This window comes from Syngnathus floridae, chromosome 5, assembly GCF_059516105.1.
Source record: "Syngnathus floridae isolate MCC-2025c chromosome 5, RoL_Sflo_1.0, whole genome shotgun sequence".
Classification (NCBI taxonomy): Eukaryota; Metazoa; Chordata; class Actinopteri; order Syngnathiformes; family Syngnathidae; genus Syngnathus; species Syngnathus floridae.
In genome coordinates, this window is record NC_142417.1 from 12,367,195 (window position 1) to 12,392,160 (window position 24,966).

The 24,966-nt window shown below is 39.2% G+C and overlaps 2 long non-coding RNA genes across 2 annotated transcripts; both read right to left on the reverse strand.

Moving 5' to 3' along the window:
* Positions 1 to 5,672: 5,672 nt before the first annotated feature.
* LOC148398233 (uncharacterized) lies at positions 5,673 to 16,226 on the reverse strand. Its single transcript, XR_015858657.1, has 3 exons — positions 16,139 to 16,226; positions 9,370 to 9,512; positions 5,673 to 9,272 (listed from the first exon to the last, which is right to left on the reverse strand). It is a non-coding gene; the product is annotated as an uncharacterized LOC148398233 (long non-coding RNA).
* Positions 16,227 to 16,990: 764 nt separating this feature from the next.
* Positions 16,991 to 24,633, reverse strand: LOC148398234 (uncharacterized). The gene is made up of 2 exons (XR_015858787.1): positions 20,995 to 24,633; positions 16,991 to 19,562 (listed from the first exon to the last, which is right to left on the reverse strand). It is a non-coding gene; the product is annotated as an uncharacterized LOC148398234 (long non-coding RNA).
* Positions 24,634 to 24,966: the final 333 nt, after the last annotated feature.

Below are 24,966 nucleotides of genomic sequence, written 5' to 3' on the forward strand. Positions count from 1 at the left end.
TGACAAATAACTCGTTTTCAAATCAGACGAGTAAAAACTGGTCAAATATTAAAAAAAAAAAAGATATTAAAAGTGAAGACAATTTGCAATTCTAGTAATGAGACACAAATTTGATGCACAATCTGTCTTCGCGGGCCACATAAAATGATGTGGTGGGCCGTATCTGGCTCCCGGGCCTTGAGTTTGACACCTGTGACCTAAAGGCTTGCTTGAAGCCATTTTCAGAAGTGCTTGACAGTGTTTGATTTGTTTGCTAGCACCTACAGAATATATTTAAATCATAGACGGGTGGGTGGGTGACAAATGTCTGCCAGTTTCTTGATAAAGCCATTTTGTAGTGCACAGCCGGAAGAAGTGGTGTGAATGTTTGTTATGCAGTTTGAGCAGTACAAAAGTGGCTTTTGAAACCTCCAGGAAGATGGGGCGAATGTCGTTCTAAACCTCAAATCTAGCCTTCACAGCTGAAGGGTGTTGATGGTATTTCTTCCAAGTGCCGCATACAGAAAAATAGAAGGATGCAAGAGCCAATTTGATTTTGTTTTGCAGCTACCATTGCCACCAGCACTCATTCATACAGAATGGAGAGGTCAGTCTCAAACATTTGGTCACCTCTTTGAGTCAATGGCTCGTCTACTCCACGGTGTCCGAAGCCCTCTACGAGACAGCTGGCATGACCGTAAATGGCCCCTGGATTGTTGGGATCCATTGCTCTACCGTCAATGTATCCTTGAACTTGCCTAAAAAATATGATAAATATGTTTATGCATATTCGAACATTACCGTTTTGGGTTACCCATTGTTGTGACTGTTTTAAATGAGCAAAAAAACAAATTCTTTGTAATTGTCCATTTGACACCGAGGATCCTTCGAATCCCAATGAACATTGATCAAAAACCTTTTCAAAAGTTTTTATGGGCAGTACATAAAAGATGTTTAGTGGCCTGAATGTGAACTATTCTCAACAGAGTGACACAAAATGAAAATACTGATTCAAAAGTGCCTGAAGTATTTGTCCTCTGTCAGCGTGTTGACATTTTGCCTAAGAACATGAAATAGCAGTCAGCCTCAGTGCACCTTGTGCAGCCCCGTAACAATGTCCAATCTCCAAGCATCCATGTCAGCAGACATTACACTTGGGGGCATCAGCGGCGCCACATTTCACTCACAGCGAATGTGGTTTGTATCCTGAGCCTGCTTTGCGTGTGTGACACGGTGCTGAGCTGGCGATGGTGATGGGAAAATGCGCATGTGATGATTCAGAGGAGGGAAGCAGAATAGAAGCAGATGATTTTTGCCCAAACGAGATGCCATCCGGAAGATTTTTGGACAGTGCTGACAATGCAATGCGCACACTCAATTTGCTCTTTTTTGAATGTGCTCTTGTAATTATGGGAGGAAGCTTGGATTATTTTTGGGGAAAGACATCTCTTTTTAATTGAATACTGTGTCTTGCACCGAGAGTATGTCACCTCTGCCTTGAAGACACAGGGCTAGATAAGGAGAAGCAATTTGATTTAGACTGTTGGGACAGGAAGGATGCGAGAAGGGTAATGCATAACATTTTCCACTTAAAGGAATGTCAACGGTACATATTCTTCTGGTGCAAATAATTATTTATGGTAGCAAAGGCTCTACAAAACGCATATATACTCACATAGTGTATCTAAAAAAGTGAGTCACACCACACTTACCTAAACAGTACAAAATGATTTAAAAGGTCAATAGCAAAAAACCAACGATGCTTACTTTTTAAATAAAGAGTGCTCGAAAGTGTTATGGTGATGAAATGCGAATCGAGTTTAACAAAGAAGTGCTTTTTAATTTCTGAATCAGTATTGCAAGCCCAACTGCATACATAAGCAAAGACACAAACACAAACCCATTTCTAGTATAAATTAAACACCCAAGGCTGGGATCCACCTCAAGCTTCAGTGCTAAGGCTGACAGGTCCTCCTTTGTCATTGTTTTTCTCTCCCAACATCCGCCGTACCTGTAAATATGTTTTTCAAAGTTAATAACCCCTTGATCACAAACAGATGCATCTTCTACAAGTGCATTCAGCCAATATTGTGTTTTAATCCTAGAGGCCAACAATATTCCAAAAGGACCCAGAACTATATTCTGATGTGGCTCCTGAACATACGCTCTTGGAACAGCTTGAGTCACTCAAATAAAACTGATATACGCTGACAGTCATCAATTCGATTTGAAGAGCTGTTTAGAAACGGACACTTGCACAACTAGAATACACAAAGCTTGGGGGTAAACATGAGTCTTAGCCCTAACTACAAGAAACATTCAGAACAAGCAATAAAAAGAAGTGCAATCTAGTGTCACCCAGAGCCTACTTTAATTTAATCAATAAAGCACTCATGGCTGATAAATATACTCCCCCGTTCTTCAGTTTTAACGGAAATGTGTTTGGCAACAAAGAAAAGTGTATTTACTGATCGTATTCTGATTGTCGACCAACCACATGTCCCACTTATACGGTAACTAATCAAGCTACATTAACAATATGTTGCCGGCAATCAGGGTGAGCCCTTTTCAGCCCACCATAAACAAATCAGCATGGGCAAGGGACAATGTGGGAGGAATGGGTGGGAAAATGTGATCATATGTGTGCTTCTGAAAGGGGCTGAGCCACTGAGGGTTACCATTAGAATTTGAGGTGATTTTGTCTTCATTAGCATATTTGGGATCAGAGTAATCTAAAAGCAGTTCACAGTAACCATGTTAAATTACTTTAATGATACAGTATTTGGATTACTTTACTACATTTTCAACAACTAGTGCTAACTATATCAAATGCATTTTCCAAATTACGCTCCCAGTCCTGGAGGCCGATCACAATTTGAGTGACCGATGTTACCCTATACCACTTCCTCCGGGGATGACCTCCATTAAATTAATTTGCAGGCTTCTTATCTGCAAAGTGCCGAATCAAATAATTTATTTTACCAAGCTTTTTTTCCTCAAGGCAGTGTTCTATAATTAGCTTTTGCTGGAAGGTGAATGCACGCATGCTTTTTAATGTTGCTGGCTTCAAAGTAGTTGCACAAGGCCATGCGGACAGTACACTTCAAAGTGAACAGAATTTCTTTCCTACCCAAGCCTTAATTCATTCACTGTCATGTACTCTGGATGTAAGATGTCTACACACCAAGGACGTGTGGTCAGGGCAAAGCCTTCCTGTGCTCTCCACTGCATGTGAAGAGTAAACAACAACATCAACAACAACGACGACGACGAGAAAACCTTTTATAATGATTACATTTCATTCTTAATATGATCCATAGACACCTCTGTTCAAATTTCAGTGATATATATATGTTTTTTGTGATATATTAAAAAAAAAAAAAAAAAAAAACAGGAATGAGAAAAAAGCATTTCCAACCCTCCTTCACTATGAATATCACTATTTATACCTTCAATAGGTACAGAGACAAACAGATGAGTAACGACAGTGCAAAGTAAAGTTCAGATAAAGGGCAACTGCACATTTTAAAATGATTTGAAGCCTTGAACAGGTAAGAGTCTATGCATGAAAAGAAGTATACTGAATGTATTCAGAAATTAGTTATTCCTGTTATTGATACAGGAGAACATATGTATGCACTAAGTGTATTTTAACAATTCTATACACAAATTGTGGATTTATTTACTGGTTTATGAGTGTGGTTTACCAGAAATTTGGTAATTCCGTTGTCTTTAGATTGTATTGGAAGTTTGTTGTGTTTGATGTGTCCAGTGTACATACGTATTGCTTGTCAAACGATATTTTGATGTTAGCGTTATTTCACACGTTTTTTCAATTTGCGCTATTACGTCAAGGTAACACTTCCTAATGGAGCGCCAACATAACCTCCAGGAGGACAATTTGCGCCCGCTATGTCTTTCGCTTACTCCGGCAATAACAGAAATGCGGATACTAAAATCACAGACGTACGGTATAGACACTTTGTTCTGACATTACGGAATAGGTTTTTTCATACGCACTAATCATATTACAAATCAACCCTCTTATTTGGAATAAAATCTTGATTGGAAGGGGTTTGCTCCGATGAGAATATTACAAATTCGGTGTGTACGAGGCATTTTTATTCCGATCAGGGTTTAAGTAATAAGCAGCCAATGTTGTTTAGTAATACACAAGCAAGTAAGCACTGTAATAATGTCGCAACAGAACATTTAACAGCCATAAAGGGCAGGCAAAAAAGCATAAAGTGCTAAAAGAGAACCTGCAGTAGACTGAGATGGTCAAAAGGAGAAGGGCAAGGCAGCAATGTCAAATGGAGGCTTAGGCGATGGAGGAAGACCAACTTGCATTGGCTCCCTCCCGGTCCACTTGAGATGTGACTTCAAGGTTCTATTACTACCTATGAAATATTACAGAGCTTAATGGCTTATTTTCTCACCAACCTAGTTGTACCGTAAGTTCCGTCCTTCGTTCACAAAACACTGGTCTTTTAGTGACCTCAAGAAAAAAAGAGAAGTCTGCAGGTTCGAGAGCATTCTCTATTTGGGCTCCAGAGCTCTGGAATGCCCTACCCACATATATCAGAGCTGCTAGCTCTGTAAAAGCATTCAAGTCACGATTAAAGATGCATTCCTATGCTCTTGCCTTGAATTAAAAACTATGCAGGGCGATTTAACTGCTATTTGTACTCTCTCTCCTACCCCCTCCTCAGAAAGGGGCTAGGTGACGCCCAAACAGAAGGATGCTGTCTATATTATATATTTCGTGTTGAGTGTTCAATGTTGCCCACTCTGCATCCATTGCACCCTGGTCGTCCTGGAAGGGAATTCCTCCCGTTTGCGCTCCCTTCTCAAGGTTTCCCATTTTTCCCCAGTTGGGGTTTTGTGAGTTTTTCCTTGCCCTCCTGAGAGTCAAGACCAGGGGAGGTTGAGAATTATTGTTAACTGTGGCCATGTCAAGCCCTGTGAGACATGTTTGAGATTAAGGGCTATATTAATAAAAATGGCTTGACCTTGTGCTCAGATGAGACGAGTGACTACTGAGGTAGGAGTGGGTGATTGGCAGAGTGGAGCGGTGGTGGGCTGTGTGAGAAAACACTGCAAGAACATACAGGCAGTATTAGTACAAAACCTCAGTTTCTGCAAGAAAAAAACAAACTAGTACTTTATTTGGGGTGTGCCATTAACATGAGTTACAGTAGGACTTGGAATATAAACACAATGTGAATGTGAACACAGTCACACTACAATTGTAAGAGACTGTGCACACTTGTGCAACCAAATTATTAGAGTAATTCATAAATCCCCCCTCTCTAAATAATTTTATTTTTCTCAATTGAGCTGTGCAATTTATTTATTTATTGATGGTGGATTTTTTTGAATGACACACAAAAAAAGCCTGACATTGGAACAGCGGTGTGTAGACTTTAAACGGTATTATTCTATTGTTTTATCCCAGCTGCAGAGTAGCGTAGACACATCTGTGCGATTCTAAATAAATAAATAAATAAATAAATACATGCACACATATATATATGTATGCGTGTGTGTGTGTGTGTGTGTGTGTGTGTGTGTGTGTGTATTTATTTATTTATTTTTAACATTACTTACTCCCGCATAAGTAATGTAAAAAAAAAAAAAAAAAAAAAAAACACAAAAACATCTCACACATTTTATTATGGGTTTTTTCATCTTTTTTATGTTTTGAGGGCCAGGAAAGAAGTATGTTGATGTCAAGAATAATAGATCATCTTTTGCACCCAGGAGCTACAGTCCAATGAGAGTAAAACATGAAAATTACATCATAAATGGTAAATAATTCCTCTTTCTTAGCTGTCTGACGGATTAAATTACAATGTCAGCGATGCAGAGGGAAAGTATGAATGCATCGGGTTGTTTCTGTAGCTGATAACGCATTAACTGTTCATTGCATTGTTAAAACCTCTGACAAGGGTTGGACATAGGAAGATTTATCATTCATAATTTAGCACACAACAGCTTGGACATTCATTTGACATACAGCATAAAGCGTAGTAAAATGATTCACTCTGTCATCTTTACATTATTTACAATGATATTTAAATGACCTTCCCTCTTTTCTTCTCTCAATGGTATTTTAAAGTATGTATGCAATTATAACTTCATTTACATTTCAAATGGCTGTTAGCCAAACACTAAGCAACTTTCACCTCTTTTTAAATATTTTTTTACACGCAAATGCAAACTCCCATCTTGCTTTCCTCAGGCTGTTTCAGCTCATTTATGTAAAGAGAGCACCGAATAATGTGCGCATTATGCAAACCATTTTATCATATCCTACCAGGACACTCAGCATCATTTCACATGGCTTATTAGAGCAGATTCACATCTGCGCATTCAGACTTTTCATTCAACCAGTACCATCCAATGCTTCTGTAATCTGAACTGGCATTGTGTGTACAGACTGAGAATGTGATTTGGCACAAATTGTGCAGGGATGGTTCCTGAGGGTGGGAAGCATTGTGATATAATAGAAAATCTGGCTTCCTAATAAGATTTCAATTGAACGAAGGACAAAGGATAAGGTCAGCGTGTCAATTTTTTTCCTTAACGTACAGAAGCATATGCAATGTAAATGAAATCAATCGGGGGTGCAATTAAACAAACAATTATAATAACGATCCCTTTCTGTTGTTTTTGTTAAAACTAGTGGTATGAACTATGCGGGTGGAAAAAAAAAAAAGTCACCCCTCTCTGACCTCAACTTGTACCGCTAATTTCATTTGTAAGAAACCACTCTTCCTGAAGAAAAACAACCAATCAGACAAAAGAGTTGATTATAAGTAATTGTAATAGAGCAAAGGTAGTTTGTTCCTCCCAACCTGTCCTTACTAGTGAGGACAGAGTATGACCCTCGGGATGGATATGAAGGATATTGAATAAAGGCTCAAACAGCTTGTTATGCAGTACTTATGCAGGGTGGGTGTGGACTCCCAGTGGAATATAATTTCAATAGGAAAGAAATATTGTGTGCCAACTCTGGCTTGTCAGGTGGGAAGGAAGTAGCTCATCTTGCCCATATTAATATGTACAAGGTAGCCTGTGCCGTATTATGTGGACTGACAGCAGTCAGTCTGTAAGTGTAAACTCCAGTTCACTCAGGTGCTCTATGCCGTCTAAAGCTGTTATAGCACCAGTCAGTTTGTACCTGCCTCTTGTCACTGCACATTATTCCTGATCTCTGGTGCTGAGCTTGTCCAAAGATTTCCTGTCCCAGTATGTTGTCTGGCTGCTCATAAATGTCACCCCTATTTGCTCCTGTGACTCCCAACACACAATACTTGGTTACTCACCTCTGGTATACTGTTAAGTGTTAAAGAGCAGTCAGGATTGTTTGTCTTTGGCACTCGTGGGCGATAGTCGGGCTTACCAGTATAACCAAAAGTATTTTCATTGATTTGGTCATTTTCTTACTCGAAATTGCACCCATACCACCACGGTGTGTACGGAATGACTATTTATGTTGACAACACATTTGCAGTTACATATTGCCCTATAGTTGGTTGGAGACTAAACTTGGTTGTACCCTGCTTCTCATCCAAAGTCACCTAGGTTTGGCTCCAGCTCACCAGCAATGCTAATAAAGATAAATGGCGAAGAAAATGGATGGATAAATTTGCATTTAGGATTTTATCAGCAGCACCTCCTGTAATAGAGGTTAAAACAATTCAACGATCATTATAAAATTCACAAATTGGAGTAACATTCCAAAAATGTCTGTGTTTACATTGTACTTTCTACATGGAAAGGAAAACTACAGTAAAATTTAAAAAAAAAAACTGCATATCTCCCATTGACAGCTAAGGAAAATGACGCAATTTATGTGTGACTTCTTATTTATATTTCCAGCAGGAGAAAAAACATCCCATATTTGTTCTAACCTTATCGATTTCCTGAAAGCATCTTGCTGGGGCACTGGTGATGACAAATTCTCATTCTGTAATATTTGTTTTGCAGTTTTGACCCTTTGTGTGGATAATGGTGCTTTGCAGAGGTTGAATACAACTCAGGCAGTCTAAATGACCTTCGGGAGACGATGCAGCTAGACACTGTTCTCTTTTTTTAGAGTTCAGTGCTCGATGACGCATGATGCTGCTCGTCTTCATTTCAACTTCATTGGGCATCGTTACACAAGACAGGTGTTTTCAAGAATTGATCATTAAGAAAACTGAAGCAGGAAGAACAATTATATGATTGAGCGCTTGCCTTCAGTGCTCATAAAACTGCTGTATACTTGGAACAACGTGACTGTCTGAAGTGTTTTTGCAAAATGACTTGGGTTGATTCAAATTTGCAGCCATGACCAAAAATAACCAACCGCCTCTTCAGCTGAGTGCATCACACAGCCTGAGAGATGACACTAGTTTTCCACACTATATACCCAACCCTTCATAAAATCAATACATCCCTAGTAGTAGTTTTTAATTATTTTTTTTTTTACAAACAGCTCCCCCCCACACACACAGGTTTTACTAACTATCTTTTTATACGACTATTAGGAGGTACGCTTTTTGGATGAATTAGTTGACGATTCATTTTTCGTAGCTGTTGGCATGTTTGGATGCATCTTGTGAAGATATAGATGCTCAGAAGCAGCAGGGAGTTAAAGAAAAGGGCAATAGTCTGATCTGAGCCCTCAAGGAAGCCATTGAATTCTATTAGCTAAGGATTTGGCGGAAGAGAAAGGACCCAGCTGGGCCAACAATCCAGCACAAAGAGCTGCTATGACTTGGCTATCACACACATGCAAGCCTGATTAGCGTGCTTTTAGCCAGCTTCATTAAAAGTCACGCTAACAACATGGGGCAGTTGCGTGTTGTTGTTGATGTCAGCGGAGTATAAATTTATGAAGACGCATTAGTCACAGACCTCAATTTCTAACTTAAATCTACACAGAGTACAGTACTATAATATGCCTTTGGATAAGAGGAGGGAGACCAGGAGTTAAAGCTGGCATGGGCATGTAATGCAAATGTCTTCAGGTCATCTGTAGACAAAACTTTTCACAGAGGAAAAATGTTACCCGATCATTCTTGTATAGACATGTCCTCAGATGACATGTTTTTTCTCAAGGAATGTTCTACCGCATCGGGACGGAGATATGATAACAGGCGAGATATACGTGGCTCTCGTACAATCATGGTTCCCTACTCCTGTATACTATACCCTTCGGTCCTCATCCGTCCGTCCTTCATAACATAATCATCCGTCCGTCATCTTCATTTTGAAAGCGCTTCCGTCACCGGTCCTTCCGCCTGTCCATCGTCAGTCCGTCATAATACAACAGATGAGAAACCCAATTTGATTAAAATTGGGGAGTGCATTGATCAGGTGCTGTTCAACAAGTCCTACCTCCAGCCTTGGCTCCAGAGGGGTTCTACAGTGGATACTGTCCGGGAAATGGAAATCCTGGTCCAATAATTTTATTCTAAGGGGTTTACGTGAGCCATCATTTGTCTGGTTCCTCACTCGGGGCTTGTTTGCCATGGCTGATCCTGCCAGGAGCATAAAGCCACATATAACTTTGCTCCTACCTATCATTGGGAGTCACAGACCCACAATAAGGAAGGGGTGATTAATCAAGATTATTTTATGACAAGATCTGCAATTAATTAGAGCAATATTTTTAAATAAATTCCCGCTCTAGTTCAAACAAACTACAATAACGGTGATGTTGTATTTGCTAACATGAAAAAAGTGCAAAAGTTTAATTGGCAAGAGCAGTGCATTAATGACAAGTACTTGTTAATGACTCATTGAACACCATTTTAATGCTGGTTTGGGCCCTCATTAGACAAGTTATCTTCGCCAAGGTCTCTTGGCTTATTACTAACTCCAGTGGAGATGGTAATGGACGACGCTGTACAACACAATCACTTGTCTGCATTGTTACCATGGAGACCAGCCTGTCGAAAACACGACACTATCTTATACCACAAATAAAATCTGGTCTTTCAGATGTTAGAGTATAATGAAGATGGCAGTTTTGCCGTGATTATAATCCTACTACACCAGGTGTATGTACAGACCTGGTTCCTATTAAATAAACAAGGTCTGAGAAAAATATTCATCTATTCAATATCCAGCTGCAATAAGTCTACTTTTGCACATTACTGTCTAATACATCAGATGACCCATTTATACTCTGCTCTTCAGAGTGATATTTACACTTGTCACACCTCCTGTTCTGATGACCTCTGCTGAGTTTGACACAAAGCTTTTTATTGTTAATCTAATACACAAGGACAAGTGAACAATGCTTGAGGGTTTAGACTAGGTATTAAATCACCCTCTGCAAGAATTTAAGATCATTGTGTTATGGCATTATGCACACCAACGCATTCTTAAAAAGTGAATGGATTATAAGACATTTCGTAGATTTCTCCTAACATCAAATGTCAGTAAATCAAAGGTCGCAGACCTGAAAAAATAACTAAGATAAAACGAGATTCCAATTGTGACTTTTGTTGTTTTAATCAAAATCCAGCATGTTATCTCAAATCAAAAGAGGACATGAATGAAATTATCTTGTACTCGCTTTACAGTGATGCAATTGAACAGCCAATCAATATTTCCAATTCAGCTATGCCTTTGTATTATGAGCAGCAAACAAAGCCTTTCTTCTTTCAGTGAGCAAAATGTGCACTGAGTGTTTTTATGTCAACGTTCCTCAGAGACCCTTCACTGAAGGGCGACAATAAAAATCACTGACAGCAGATCAGATAAGAGACCCTCATGACACAGTAAAAAGTGTTTGGATTTGCTTCTATCACAATAGAATGGATTGAGATAGTTTTATCAGAGTTGATGGTGGACACAATTCGGGTTCTTAGCTGTACTTGCTGTGCTGTCGATTAAAAAAACAAAAAAACTGTAATGACTTCACATCTGGTGTTTCGTCAGCCAAATTTTCATCCAGAGAAATCTAAGTGAGGTAAACAGTGCCAGAATCACTTCTTTTATGGAGTGGCATAGAAATATAACACATTGTCACTGACGTTACTCATATATGACACCTTCTATCCTTTAAAATGAGTAGTGTGAAGTGTCTATTTCTGGACTGCCACCTTTTCATCTACTTTGAGCACAGTTCAGAGAATCAAGTTCATATAATCGCCCTTCAACAGACTATTTGGAATTGGGTACACAACTGTGAACTACATACTGATTGAAACGTTGTCTCATATGAATAACAGCAAAAAGCTTCGTAGAGGTGTGTGTCCACCATACAAGTTTATGAACATTATTCGCACATATTTCCATGAGATGGCTTGTTGAATCAAGATAAGTCTGACAGAACTGCCATAACCTGCCACTTGTATCTGTTTGTCCATCCATCCAACATTTTTATACCGGGTACCCTGGATTGGCCACCCGGTCAAACAAATGTTTAACCAAGATTCACTTTTAACAGCGTGTACTGTAGTTGACTGGCGAGGTTGTTGGCACCCGACTGCCTGATGTTTACTTGGTGGTTTTTCTTCCTATCCTGTGGAAACCAGAAGTCAGTTCCCTTCTTAATGTGGTATCAACTTGGATGCTCCATTGGCAAAGAGTTTAAATCAGAGTCTTTTTATTAATGTCAATTCTGCTTTATATTCTTTTCCTCCCTTGGTGAGGCTGGTCCTACAGTTGGAATGTTCACAAAGCCAAACAAACACAGTTAATCCTTCAACACTGTCTGAATTTTATCATAATTTGGTAGTTTGAGGAGTTTTAATGCCATTTTTGAAGCATATCTTCAATGCCAAGTTATAAATATGTTGTTATTCAAATTACTACCGTCATTTCCAGACTATAGACCGCACTGTACTATAAACCGCATCAGCTAAAATTAGGGGAAAATTTAGTTTTTCCCATATATAAGCCGCACCGGACTATAAGACGCCTAGTTTACGATAACTACTCATGCACAATACGCCACTACTGTCTTCCTCGACACATATATTCCACCTCTCTCTCTTACCTTTTCTGCTCGAGCCCCCCCGATGGCCGTGATGCAATGTAAAAAAAAATGCATGTAAATTAGCTGCATCATTGCATAAGGTGTTTTAATGTTTCATTACCATTTGTAAGGGAATATACACAAAGAGGATTGTCAGGAAAGAGATGGCTCTTTGGGGACGCATACCTTTTATTAACATAACGTTTATTGACAGAGATGAAGGGGCTCTGCAAATATACAAACATGCATAAATCTCAGCGACGACCCTAATAAACTTAATGTGCAGGGACCACAAGCAACACACAACTAAAATGGGACTACTTACAGGGTTTGTGTATAAAAGGTTCCTTTCTTTTGTAGTGTCCATCTTGATCTTGTTCTGTCTCTTTGTATGAATTATGCGGCACTATTTGCCTGGCGGATGAACATGCGATCAACACACCACTCTTCCCCCACAGTGACCGTGTCACATATCCCTCCGCCCAGCAAAGCGGTGCCGTGCAACAGAGGTCCACAGCCTTTTTACGAGTGTATAAGTGTATTAGTCATGACAAAAATCACGGAAAAAATCCAAAGATAGGCCGCACCGGACTATAAGATGCAAGGTTCTAAACTTGAGAAAAAAGTCGCATCTTATAGTTCGGAATTTACGGTACTTAGCCTTCCATGTTTACAAATGGATATCAGCAATATTTAGTAAGATTTAACATTTTGGGGGATACTGATTGCAGCCTATTAGTTTCCTCAGGTATTCTTTGTAAAAAATACAGTATAATAAAACTAGAAATTTACTACTAATGTAGGTGCTACAAATTCTGATCTTTCACTAACAGCTGACTGGTCCTGCTTCCACAGACAGGGCACATAGTGTTAAAATGCTAAAGAGAATGACTCACAGTCACAGCAAAAAATAACACCTCTGCTTGACACCCTCAGTTTTCACACTTGCGGTTGCAATACTAAAGAATATCACAAATCGCCCCAGTTTGTTCCCTGCTAAGAGATGGAAAATGTTAAACAAATGACACCAAATACAGCCAAATGACAGGGATTGTGCGCACGCCATCATCCTAAAGATAATTCATTGGAAATTTGCACGCCTCCCTGAAGCTACATCTGTTTTTTGGGGCTTTGGCGGGCCACGGTTTGAGTCCCACTATCGACAAAAATGGCAAAATGGCTACTAGTTGTTGAAGGTGCAAGTTTGCTTGCTGGCGACGACTAAGAGTGACCTTGAGCTAGGCCAGAGGTCTGCAACCATTTTGATCAAAAGAGCAATTTTGCCTCCTTCTACCCAGAAAACATCAGCGAGCGCAGCAAAGAATAACAGCGCACGCACGCACACACACAAAACACATTTCACAATTTTCCCTTGAGGGATTTTAATGAGCAAAAGAGATTGATAATTAGAACAATGTAAAAAAAACAAAAAACAAACAAACATGGATAGAACAGAATGGCCAGAAGTCAAAGGTTTCTAAGAAGAAATTTCGGTGAAATTTACTATGATTTCTTGAGCTTGAAAGTCATAATTACGAAGATATAATTACATTAAATTGGAAACTGAACAGAAACAGAAAGTTCAATAAAAAAAAAATCACTTTCCTATGTCATGATAGACCTATAAATATGTGCAAGTATGCTATGGACTCTTTGGTAGACACAATGCTGGGAGGACCGAGAAACGAAGACATTGGAAACCTTGACCTATGTCCAGCCAAACCTTTGAAATACAGCTGCAATCACTGATGTAGAGGCCAAGCAGTGCAGAAGGATTTAGCCGCCGTGGCAACTTGATGTGACCATCTTTAAAATACAACCGCAAGCAAAGCCTGCAGGTTGCCAAGTTTTTGTGCAACTTAGATATTAGATTTCATTTTGTGCGGTATGCTTCCTTGTGATGGATTAGCGGGTCACAACGAGGAAGACATTACTATCTGTCATTTAGACTTTGTAGAAGAGCCCACTAGCCAAACACAGGCAGAAGATTTTTTTTGTCTTAAATCACTGTGACAACACAGGAGATCTTAGTACAGCGCGTGTCTCCTTAATCATTTAACACTTTTCACTGCCAAACTAAAATTAATCCTCAGTGTACATTTGAATGAAGATGGTGCTGCTTCAAAATTTCAGCCTTTAAATACGCCGCTCGTGCTTGAGGTTGGCTGCACATAACAGTTACAAATCTGAGTGGGTAACAGGCAAGATTGCAAAGGGCGTATGAGAATTTTTTTTCTGTTTGTTTAATCCATATAATCCATAATGCTATGGTAATCTGGCCCTTGAGGAACAACAAAGTCTAGCTATTTCAACTAATGGGATCTTTTGTTGCAGTGCATGAAATTTTAGATTTTAAGATATCGTTTTGGATACTGAGAGATACGTCTTGAGTACTTAGTAATGAAAAAGGCTACCATTCTAATAGATATTTAATGACTACCATGTGAAATGCTTAATTTATATAAATCCCTGCCAGGGTTTACATTTTTAAATGATCAGTTCTACAACATTCCAAGAAAATAATGTCTCATCAATGGTGATCTATTTCGAGAACAGGCCCACGGGCAACTCATGTGGGCCAGTGGGTAACTGCTGTTTTTTAAACACATCTGACTGTTTGTCTTTGCCTAATAAGAGTTTTGCTCTGGTTAATGCTGAGATGCTTGACAAAGTTCTCTCCACTATGAGGCCCACCATATATCTTGTGGATCCTATCGCAAAATCACGTTTTAAAACCATTTTATGGATTGCTTCAAGGAGAGCGTTCATCTGTTCATCCATTATCTGAACCACAAACATGATAAATTGCTCTATTTAGAAAGGCAACTTCCCTGCAGCCTTCAAAGTGGCAGCCTTAAGGCATCCAAAGAAGAGCAATTTAGATCTGAACAATCTTGATAGCTACTGAAGTGGTTATTATAACTCAGTTTTTACTATATTAAAATATTTCTGAAAAATTGCAGTTCGGTTTTAGGATAAATTACAGCACTGAGTCAGCCTCTTTGAAGGAACTAAAATGCTGCTTACTTATCGTAGCGAGACATGAAGCCAGTGGCGGCCATCTTGCATAGTCACTTGCCAAGTATCCTTAATTTAAAATGTGTTGATTTCTCTGTCACGTTTTCAAGTTAATGTGTGGCGTACGGTTGTACCAGGTCTGGAAGAAGCACTAAATGCAAATTTCAAATGGGGGATTACTGTACAGACAAAAAATCTGTAAAATGATGAGGACTTTGTTTTGTGCTGTTATCGTCAGACAATATTAAATTCAATCAAGAGGAGATCCTGCCGTATTGTCACCCTATTGAAAGACAACGCAGTTAAACACCACCAGTTACACTTAGGGGAGGAAGGCCACCACTTTGTCACAGTACTCAAGATTATTATTTGGAATTATTCTCAAAAACAAGATGAAAACTGCCCGGAGAGCAAAGCTCCACCCAAGCATTGAATGACTCATGTGTGAACAAAATGACTCACAACACAACACAACACAACACAACATTAAAGTATGCCAAGGAAGGTGGGCACGCGCACAGTTAACATATTGCAGATGTGCTCACATGAAGGGCATGCTGGCAAAAATGCCCACCAAATGTTCTGTAATAAAATTTGCCTCACTACAAAGAAATTATTTTTAAATTAACATCCCAAAGAAACCACACGCCTTAAAATCTGTGATGCATCTGTTGCTGATATGGCAAGGAGCCCATCGAAGTACTGCCATCTAAAAAGCCAAGGCTTCATAAGATTAAGCGGAATGTGTCGATGTGCAAACAAGCCTTATCGGCCCTAAATGTGTGACTCACTATTTGTTGCTCAATTGCAAAATTGTGTTTTAAATTTAGCAACTAATTGCTGAACTTTGTGAAAACTGGAAAAGACGTATGTGGTGATAAAATGCTGATATCAAACCATATTTTAGCTCAGGATAAACTAATGAGAAATAGCCATATAAAAGGTATTCAATCTGACTCAGGTGAAAACTTGTTGGATATCCAATAATACACTGCCACTTAGAAATACCTAAAATTAGAATACTACTTAATGTTACTTTTTTATGATATGTGACTTCTGGTATGGATTGGAAGGGAAAAAAAAAGAAATATGTTAGGAGGGGGTGGGCGACTGTCAGCGGGTGACAGATGTCAAACAGGCAGCTATAGCCTCACTTACCGCGGAGCAGTTCTGAAGCCGACATATGCCAAGGCAACAATTGTCAACAAAGCCATTATCAAGTCCTTGATTGTCAGATGTAGTTTGCTCCTGTCATTTGCTGAAAAAAACATTTCAAACTTTTGTTGTGGTGATGGTTGTAAATACAGACCAATCTCCAGAAGATTATTTACACTTCATTCCAAAACAATTTAAACCAACATTTTGAATTATTTTCTTTCCCGGTTTTAAGTATCTTCTGGGTGCAATTCACACAATCTGCAGTTTTCAGACCGAAGACATGCATATGAAACTATTATCTTTTCTCAAAATCCTCTGATGAGATGAGTACCATTTTGTTATTTTGTAAATATGAATGAAAATAACAGAACATTTTACCTGCCATTCAGAACTCCAGCTTGGCTTCCTCCCACATTCAAAAACATGCATTGGAGATTAATTGAAGACTAGAACCAGCAATGTACACAACTGGCATTTATTTGTCATTTGACATTGCATTTATTATTTATAATAACTATCCATTATCAGAATTCCAATTTAAATATGATGAGGCTGGTTGTTGACATGAGTGCTTCTCTACAATTAGCAGCATAACCAGTGAATGAATTGTAAGAATGAATGGACTGTGGTGAATCCGCTTGCACGGTCACCATTAGAGCCAGGGAACATGCAAAAGTTTGATTGGCAAGATAAGACCAACTGGATAAAGTGACTTATTGTCGGGAAGAAGCAAGGGTAACTAACTATGTTCGGCTTATGAAATCTGACTTCAAATTTTGGCAATCGTGGCCCCTGAACTAAAATGAGCAATAAGCATGAGAAAACTAGAAAAAGATTTACTGACAATTAACCTGCGCAAAAGAGACAGCTTTATTTGACGGGTCCAACATAATATTGAAAACAAAACATAAGAATAATGGCACATCAGCAAAGACGAAAATACTGGCATCCAAACCAACGTTTTCCACAATCCTTTGAGCTAATCACTGCCACTGAATGACTTCTGTAAATCTTAATCACACTTATATATATCTGTCAATTGTTATTTTCATCCAACAATATTAATTTAATGTTATTATATTAGAATTTTTGTTAGTTGGATATTCAAAACAAGAACAAACTCAAAGCCATACCTGAAACAAAATAAAATGTACAAATGTATTCAGTGCAACAGTTCCATTGATCTGTTGGACTGGTGCGTGGAAAACATGAAATCAACTCCAGAGTGACAAGCACATGAAACACATTTAGCTGCGGTATCGTCATGTGTAAAATACAGTAAATTATTAAAGTTAAAACACACAGTACATAGTGTAGCTTCCAACTTTTAAATCAACTGAAGTAGACAAGATTGAAACGAACATCTGGTGATTCCCCAAAGGTGAAGCTTGAACACATTCCATGAGGAGCTGAAAACGCATTGCCCAGCAAATGCGCATGAGTGAACAGTAAAGTAATTCCTCTGGCTACATTAGCTTTAAAATATAGTGTCATGCATTGTAGTGATTAAAAATATTCCCTGTCATGTACAAACAAAACTGCATGAAAATATGCCTCAGAGGCATTCTGGATTTAGATTTGTATACAGCAGCATCCTCTAACTTCCTCACTGTGCTAAAGAAGGACATAGTGGAGGCGTGTGGCAAGACAGAAAGTCAGTAAGTCATAAAGAGAGGATTTATACCATGCCTACGTCCCTGATGAGAAGTACAAGTTCATTGGTGACATTCTCGTCACCAAGATAGAAGGCTGCTGAAGACAGGGTGATAGCAAAAAAACAAAAGGCTTGAGGAAGGAGAGAGTTTGATTCGCCTTAAAGTACCACCTACAGAATAGTATCATAGCATCCGTGTTTTTGCCAGATTGTAGACCAGAGATAGTCCCACTGTGGCTTCATGCCTGGTTTGACACTTTTGTGTGGAACAGCTCTGCCTAACTGTGCAACATAAAATCACAACAATTTAGCAGAAATGCTCATAGTTGAGTGATTCCATAATATTTCCCTCTGAACATGTAACCGTTGCTGACTACCACATTTTCCTCCTTTATTTCTTTCAGTGTTATTTCTTAAAGCCAGAAAGTTGCCCTTTGAAATTACTTTAAAGGCACAGTTGATGGAGCGTAACATTGGCATGAGTATATCCAGTATAATATCGCCACACAGTATTTCATTGGTCCGACCGTCCGTACGTGCAAGCATCCGTCCGTCTCTCCATCCTCTTTCACTTTCCTGAGGCTGGGTCACGGGGGCAGCAGCTAAATCAGGGAAGCCTAGACCAGGTGTGTCAAACTAATATTTGTCACGGGTCGCACCATAGTCATAATGTTCTTCGGAGGGCCAGTATGACTATGAACAAATCACAACGAATGGATGAATAACTAGTTTTGAAATCAGAGGCGAGTAAAACTGTTAATATATTTTAAAAATGGTAACAAATTTTATGCAATATCGCTATACTTTTTTTTTTTTAAAGTGAAGACAATTTGCAATTTTAGTCTTGACACATGAAGTAGATGCTCAATAAAACCACATAAAATGATGTGGTCAGCTGTATCTGGCCCCCGGGCCTTGAGTTTGACACCACTGGCCAAGACTTTCCTCTCCCAAGCCATTTCCTCGAGCTCCTTCTGGGGGATCCCTAGTCATACCCAAGCCAGCCGGGAGACATCGTCTCTCCAGTGTGTCCTGGGTCATCCTCGGGGCCTCCCCCCAGTGAAAGATGCCCGGAGAACCTCACCAGGGAGGTTTCTTGGTGGGATTCCCGAGCCACCTCAACTGGCTCCTCTCAATGCGGAAGAGCAGAGGCTTGACTAAGCCCCTCCCGGATGACCAAGCTATTCACCTTATCTCAAAGGAAGAGGCCAGACACTGCTAAGGAAACGCCTTTTGGCTTCTTGTATCTGGGATCTTATTCTTTTGGTCATAGTCCACAGCGCATGACCATAGGTGAGGGTAAGAACATACATTGACCAGTGGATCAAGAATTCTTCATCACAATGGACTGCACCGATCTTCTTGTCGATCTCCCATTCCATCCTCTTCTCACTTGTAAACAAGACCCCAAGATTACACATACATCCAAGGATGCTTCTCCTTCATTCATGCCTGCCATCCCTTCACCCATCCAAGGATGTTTCTCCTTCATTCATGCCTGCCATCCCTTCACCCTACACTCGTACAGGTCTTAATACTATGTGCTTTTCCATTCAAACGCCTCATCACACCCCGCTTCCCATGGGATAGTAAATTCACTGAGGATTATCTTCTTAGCTACTTCCGACCACAGCAGCACATTCGGCATCAGGGATGTCTGGACGAACTGTGAGAACTTCAGCCTTCTCCCCAAGTCAACCTTCATTTCCCAGGATTGGGCCTTTTACAGCAGACTAGGTTTTGCTTTGACCGTGGTTGGTGGAACCAGAACTGGAAAACATTCAAACAAGTAATGAGAACTTTGAGACTGAGCTGGTGTCTGCTTCCAGTATGTTGTGTTAACTAAAAATCTTGGTATAACATTGAGGTGAGCTGAGCTGAGCTGAGCACCAGCTGAGCTTGGGTGGTAAAAATTCACTCAATCAGAAGCCTCTGCCACCCTGCACAAACTAATTGGATAGGTACTTATCATACATTGCATACAAGCACACAGTTAGACAAGAATTAAGCATTCACTTTGCAGCAGTGAATGTGCAAGATATGGCAATTTTGTATCGAAAGCCCCAGGTGGCAGGCAGCAGCTGTGGTAAAGGTGTAATAACAAGCGTCTTCTGCAGTGATTTGGATCCTTAGCTACATGCAGTAATTGAAGCAACCTTGAACCCAAAAGTCTGTGAAATAATCATTAGTATTTTTTTTTTGTTAGGTCCAGACACAGATGTTTGAGTTCAGTGTTCTGTTCCAGATTATTGACAACTGTGATACTTGTAAAAACGTGAGGAAAACAATTTATTCAAATTGAGCCATCAAATGAAGCGACCAAATTCCCTTCAGAAAACAGAATGTGCCTGCACTTTGAATTCATTTAGCAGGAAATTATAAATATGGGCTCACTTGGACTCCTCACAGGGAAGTGGCTTTATTGAAAAGGTCGTCTCTGCAGTGGTATGACGTTCTACCCACACAACTCTCTACAAGGGGCTTCATCTGAACTGCCAGACCCACTTTCCACTTTTATATCATACAAAACGCACGAGTGCATACACACTCCCTCAAAGCTGTTATTAGTGTCAAGGCAAACTGCACGAGAATCCATGGAAGGGGAGAAAACCTCGTATTTTTCTGCCTTTGTATGCCTGCTTTCCATTAGGTAAACCGGCACAAGCAAATGCAGCCTTTTCAAACTTTGAGGCAACATTAGAAAATCAAAGCGAAAGCCCCTTTTCCAATCAAGAGGAATAGCATTTAATTGCTCTGCCTGACATAAGTAAATACGTAAGACCCATATTCTCCCATTGATTTAAGTGTTCACGTTACTGATACACATTAATGAAATATATGCACCCTGGGAGGCATGACCTTGACATGAGGGTGTTCCCTGACAAATCAGAGCACTTTTTCCACTTCTGCACTTGGGAGACTATACTAATCAGGGGTGTTACTAGGGATACAGGCTCTACAAATTTGCATTTATCAAAAAACTCAAAGGGTTCAGGCCAATCCAAATGGATTATTTCGCAAACAATACTTATAATCATAGTTAAATACCAAAATGAATACCAGGTATGCAAGTGTCAGTAAGAATCAGTGGTGTATGCAGTGCATGAATGTCAATGACTGGGTGGCTGTGAAGGTGTTGCCATGTCTACATGAAAGGCAACTGGAACACAAAATGAACTGAAGACAAACCCAAAAGTGTTACCTGTTGTGGGAGAGAGCAGAGAGAAAGAATGAGCACAGCCCAAACAATTTAACACCTCAGGTGCAACCATTCAGGTAGCCCCACCCCGGCCTGCCATGGGAAACCTCCCACAACAGGCAGGGGAGGGCCGTGAAAAAAAGAACTATGAACTCGGAACAAAATTTGTGAACTGAACTTTGAATTAGTTTGTGTAGAAAATGAAACAGGAGAGTCCTTTGTTAAACATGTTCAATTAATGGTAATTCAATTTCAAAAACATAATTGTGATTTCAATATTGAATAGAATAATTGTGATTTTGATTTTTACCCATAATCGAGCAGCCCTATTGTACGGTTTGATACAGTTAGGTGTTTCTATGCTCTGCTGGTGACAGCTGCATGACAGAGCGGCTGCCAATTTGTGCTCGTCGCTTGGAGTTTGTGTGAAAGCACCACTCACAACAACTACATACAGTCATTGTAATGCATACTTGCCAACTGGGTTGTGAAAAATTAGGAGAATTTTCTTTCATAGGCAAATCGGCTCAAAGTTTCTTTGCCAGGTTTCCAGGTTTTTGCCTAATAGTTACCTTTTGGAATATGGGTGGAGGCGGCAGAACTGAAAAGGTTAGAATATGGTTTTACACTACAGCAAAAAACAACCACAAAAAAATATAATGATGAAGTTAGCATCATCATCATCCTCATCCTCATCATAATAATAATAATAATAATAATAATAATAATAATAATAATAATAATAATAATAATAATATATTTAATAAATGCATAGTTTTACAAATATCAATATAACAAGTCAAATGTTTGAAAATTGATCTATTTAAGGCTGCTATTTTATTACATTCCTTGTTTTGAATCTTAGTACGTCGTGTTGGTGATGGAAAATTGCACTTGATATAAAACCATTTAAAAACAAAGACACAGGCTGGTGGAAATTGCAGAGCCGTTTTGATGCCACAATTCATTTTAGAGTTCATTATCATCAGCTCTACTATTGTCTATTTCAACGATCAGACTTTTATAATTTACCTGAAGATTTGCAAGGTAATTAGCATAATTGGATCGTTACGTTTACAAACTAAAACAATGTTACTGAAACACTAAACTCTACGCTATCCAAAAAGTAAATGGCCTGTTGTAGACATGAAAATAATTTCCTGTCATTTGGACGGTCACTGTTTGTGTCACTATCACACATTGTGCCACTTGCCAGTTTGAGTTCGGAACTGAGTTGACACCAGCAACAGCCACCTCCAATGCTTTTGCTGACACTTGCTTCCAATTTCACACTTTCATGCAGCTAAATTAATGCCCCCTCTCCACTTCACGAACTGTGAGATCAACCGATTAGTCTCTTTGCTGTAAAGTTTGGATACCAGCTACGTGATACATGAGTCTGCATACACAGCCATTTCAAGATGGATCACTACACTTTGCATGCTCTTTTGCATGCTGTTGTTCAAAACAATGTACATAAGAATGAATTTTGAATTTTTTTAGTCTTTTTACTCTTATTTTGCCCACTCATTATTCTCCCCTTCTTTAATTTGTCCTTGAAGTGAATTTATCTAAAACTTGCTATAGATTTATGACAACTTGCTTAATCTAATATATCAACGAGACTTTATGAGGATGATTATATTCAGTTTCAGATTGACATGTACTGAGAGTTATTCATTTAAAGTTTGTTATGTGTAATATTTTGCGGAGTTCCTTGAGCTATTGTGTGCGACAAGGTCGACTTATTAGAGACAGTTCTCAGTACTATGCAGTTCAATTCTACATTGCAAATTAAAATCACAATAACAAACACATTGTTAAAGCAACATCATGTTTCTAATGGTAGTGTTTGACACGGACCTTGTATTGTATCATTAGAATGAGGAAGTAGCAATTATGTTATGGCTTGTCTCTGTTTTTCTGTCCTTAATATGTCATCTTTGAATATTGTTGAATATGCATATTTGAATTAATAGTATAATATTTGAATATGAATATTATTCAACTTGGGTGTCTGCTGTGTCTGCAAACGTCGACCTTGCGTGCCACCAGGCGGTGTGGCTTGGTGTAGGTAGGCATTGTCGCACTACAGTAAAAACTCGATACAATGAAAGGGTTGGTTGACAGCAGTGCAGTGCGAAAAGGTTTATAAATTCCTTGCACAACATAGTCCAATACAATCCACACTGTATCGAGCAATCGTCTTTTTTTTTAACCCCCCTGCAGTTTAATAAAAGACTAAACCAATGGAAGCAATAACAAGGTGGAAAATAAAAATGCCAAAGGGAGAGAAAGAAGAGGATAAATACAAACAACCAGTGGGCTGCTGACTGAATGTCAACAGCAGCCTGCGCTGAGTCACCGGGGTGAAAAGAATATGGGGGGTTGAAGACGGCGCGTCTCAACACTTTCTGCACTGAGTAGTCACTAGAAACACAAAGACAGAACTAACTATGCAGAATAAGACCTACGCTGCCATACAAAAGGTGTGTCGAATGTCTCCCTCCGTGTATACTAGCATGCATCATTAGTGGGAAGATGGCTTGTGTAACTGACATGACTAGTCTGTGATACATACACATCTATTAGAGGCGGGCAACTTGAGTTCCTGACTTGGTGAATTCTGACTTGCTTGGCAAAACATTTTGAAAAGCTTGCCCTGATTTTGACTTGGCATTATTGAGGCTCAACTTGTTTTGAAGTCCATGACTTGACAAGTAATTCTGCTTTCATCTGAAAATGTATTTCTTTTAATCTAGTGTGTCTTTTGTTTTTGAAAGAAAAGTTATTATAATTACCGTAATTTCCGGACTATAAACCGCACCGGACTATAAGCCGCACTAGCTAAAATTCAGGGATATTTTAGTTTTTTTCTTACATAAGCCGCACCGGACTATAAGCCGCACGTGCACATGAGTTTTTTTTACAAAGAAAGACACAGAAAGCCGTAAAAATCCATAAATACGCCGCGCCGCCATTTAAGCCTCAGGATTCAAAGTAACCTTCTGAATAAAATGCATTAAAAGTTCACATTCATTACAACTTGTTTTTGGTGAGCAAAATGTCAGAAGAATTGAATTTAAATGCTGATTGATTGGGTTTTAATACAATGCAGATGGTCCAAACAGCACCACTGCTTTGTGTAATCTCTGAGTCACATGGCAGAGTAAGAGAAAGGGTTTAGAGCCCTTTGACGCCGGTCACCTAGCGTACATTCCTACTAAAGCTCAAAATAGTCACAAGCAACACAGCCAGAATAAGCAGCAGCCATAGTAGTGTTTCAAAATAGTATTTTTGTTGTTGTTTTTTTCTTCAAGATACCGCACAACAGTGGTCCACAGCCCTTTTACGAGTGTATAAAAGTGATCAAGTCATCACAAAAATCACGAAAAAAATCTTAGATAAGCCGCACCTGACTATAAGCCGCAGGGTTCAAAATTTTGGAAAAAAGTCGTGGCTTATAGTCCGGAAATTACGGTATGTTTTGCGGTCATGACATGTTCACTGTAAACCGTCATAAGTAGGCTACGCTGAGCCAAAGGCTGACACTGCCTTGTTGCGCAAGTGTCATGAAAGAAAGCTTTATTAATTTTGGACTCATTAAACTTTTAAATTAAATTATTTTTTTTTCCTAGAGGGTCAACCCTGAAAAAAAGCAAAATCTATGATCTGGAAATGTAAGACGCATCTATGTCGTTTAGCTTCATCTTCAAATATTTTACAGTAAATGTTTTTTTAAAAAGCAGAAAAAATAGCTAAGAATTGGTTTTAAAATGTTTGCATGAAGGCTGTTTCATTCATATGTGTTGTTTTAATTTTCTGTTTCCCTAAATATTTGATGGTGCTATACTCTCTTTATTTTATAAGCTATCATTTTTAAAGAATACAAGTTGCACACGTGTACGTGTGTGTGTGTGTGTGTTTGGATCTCGCACAGGACACCATTAAGCTTGTACTGCCTTTGCTTGACAA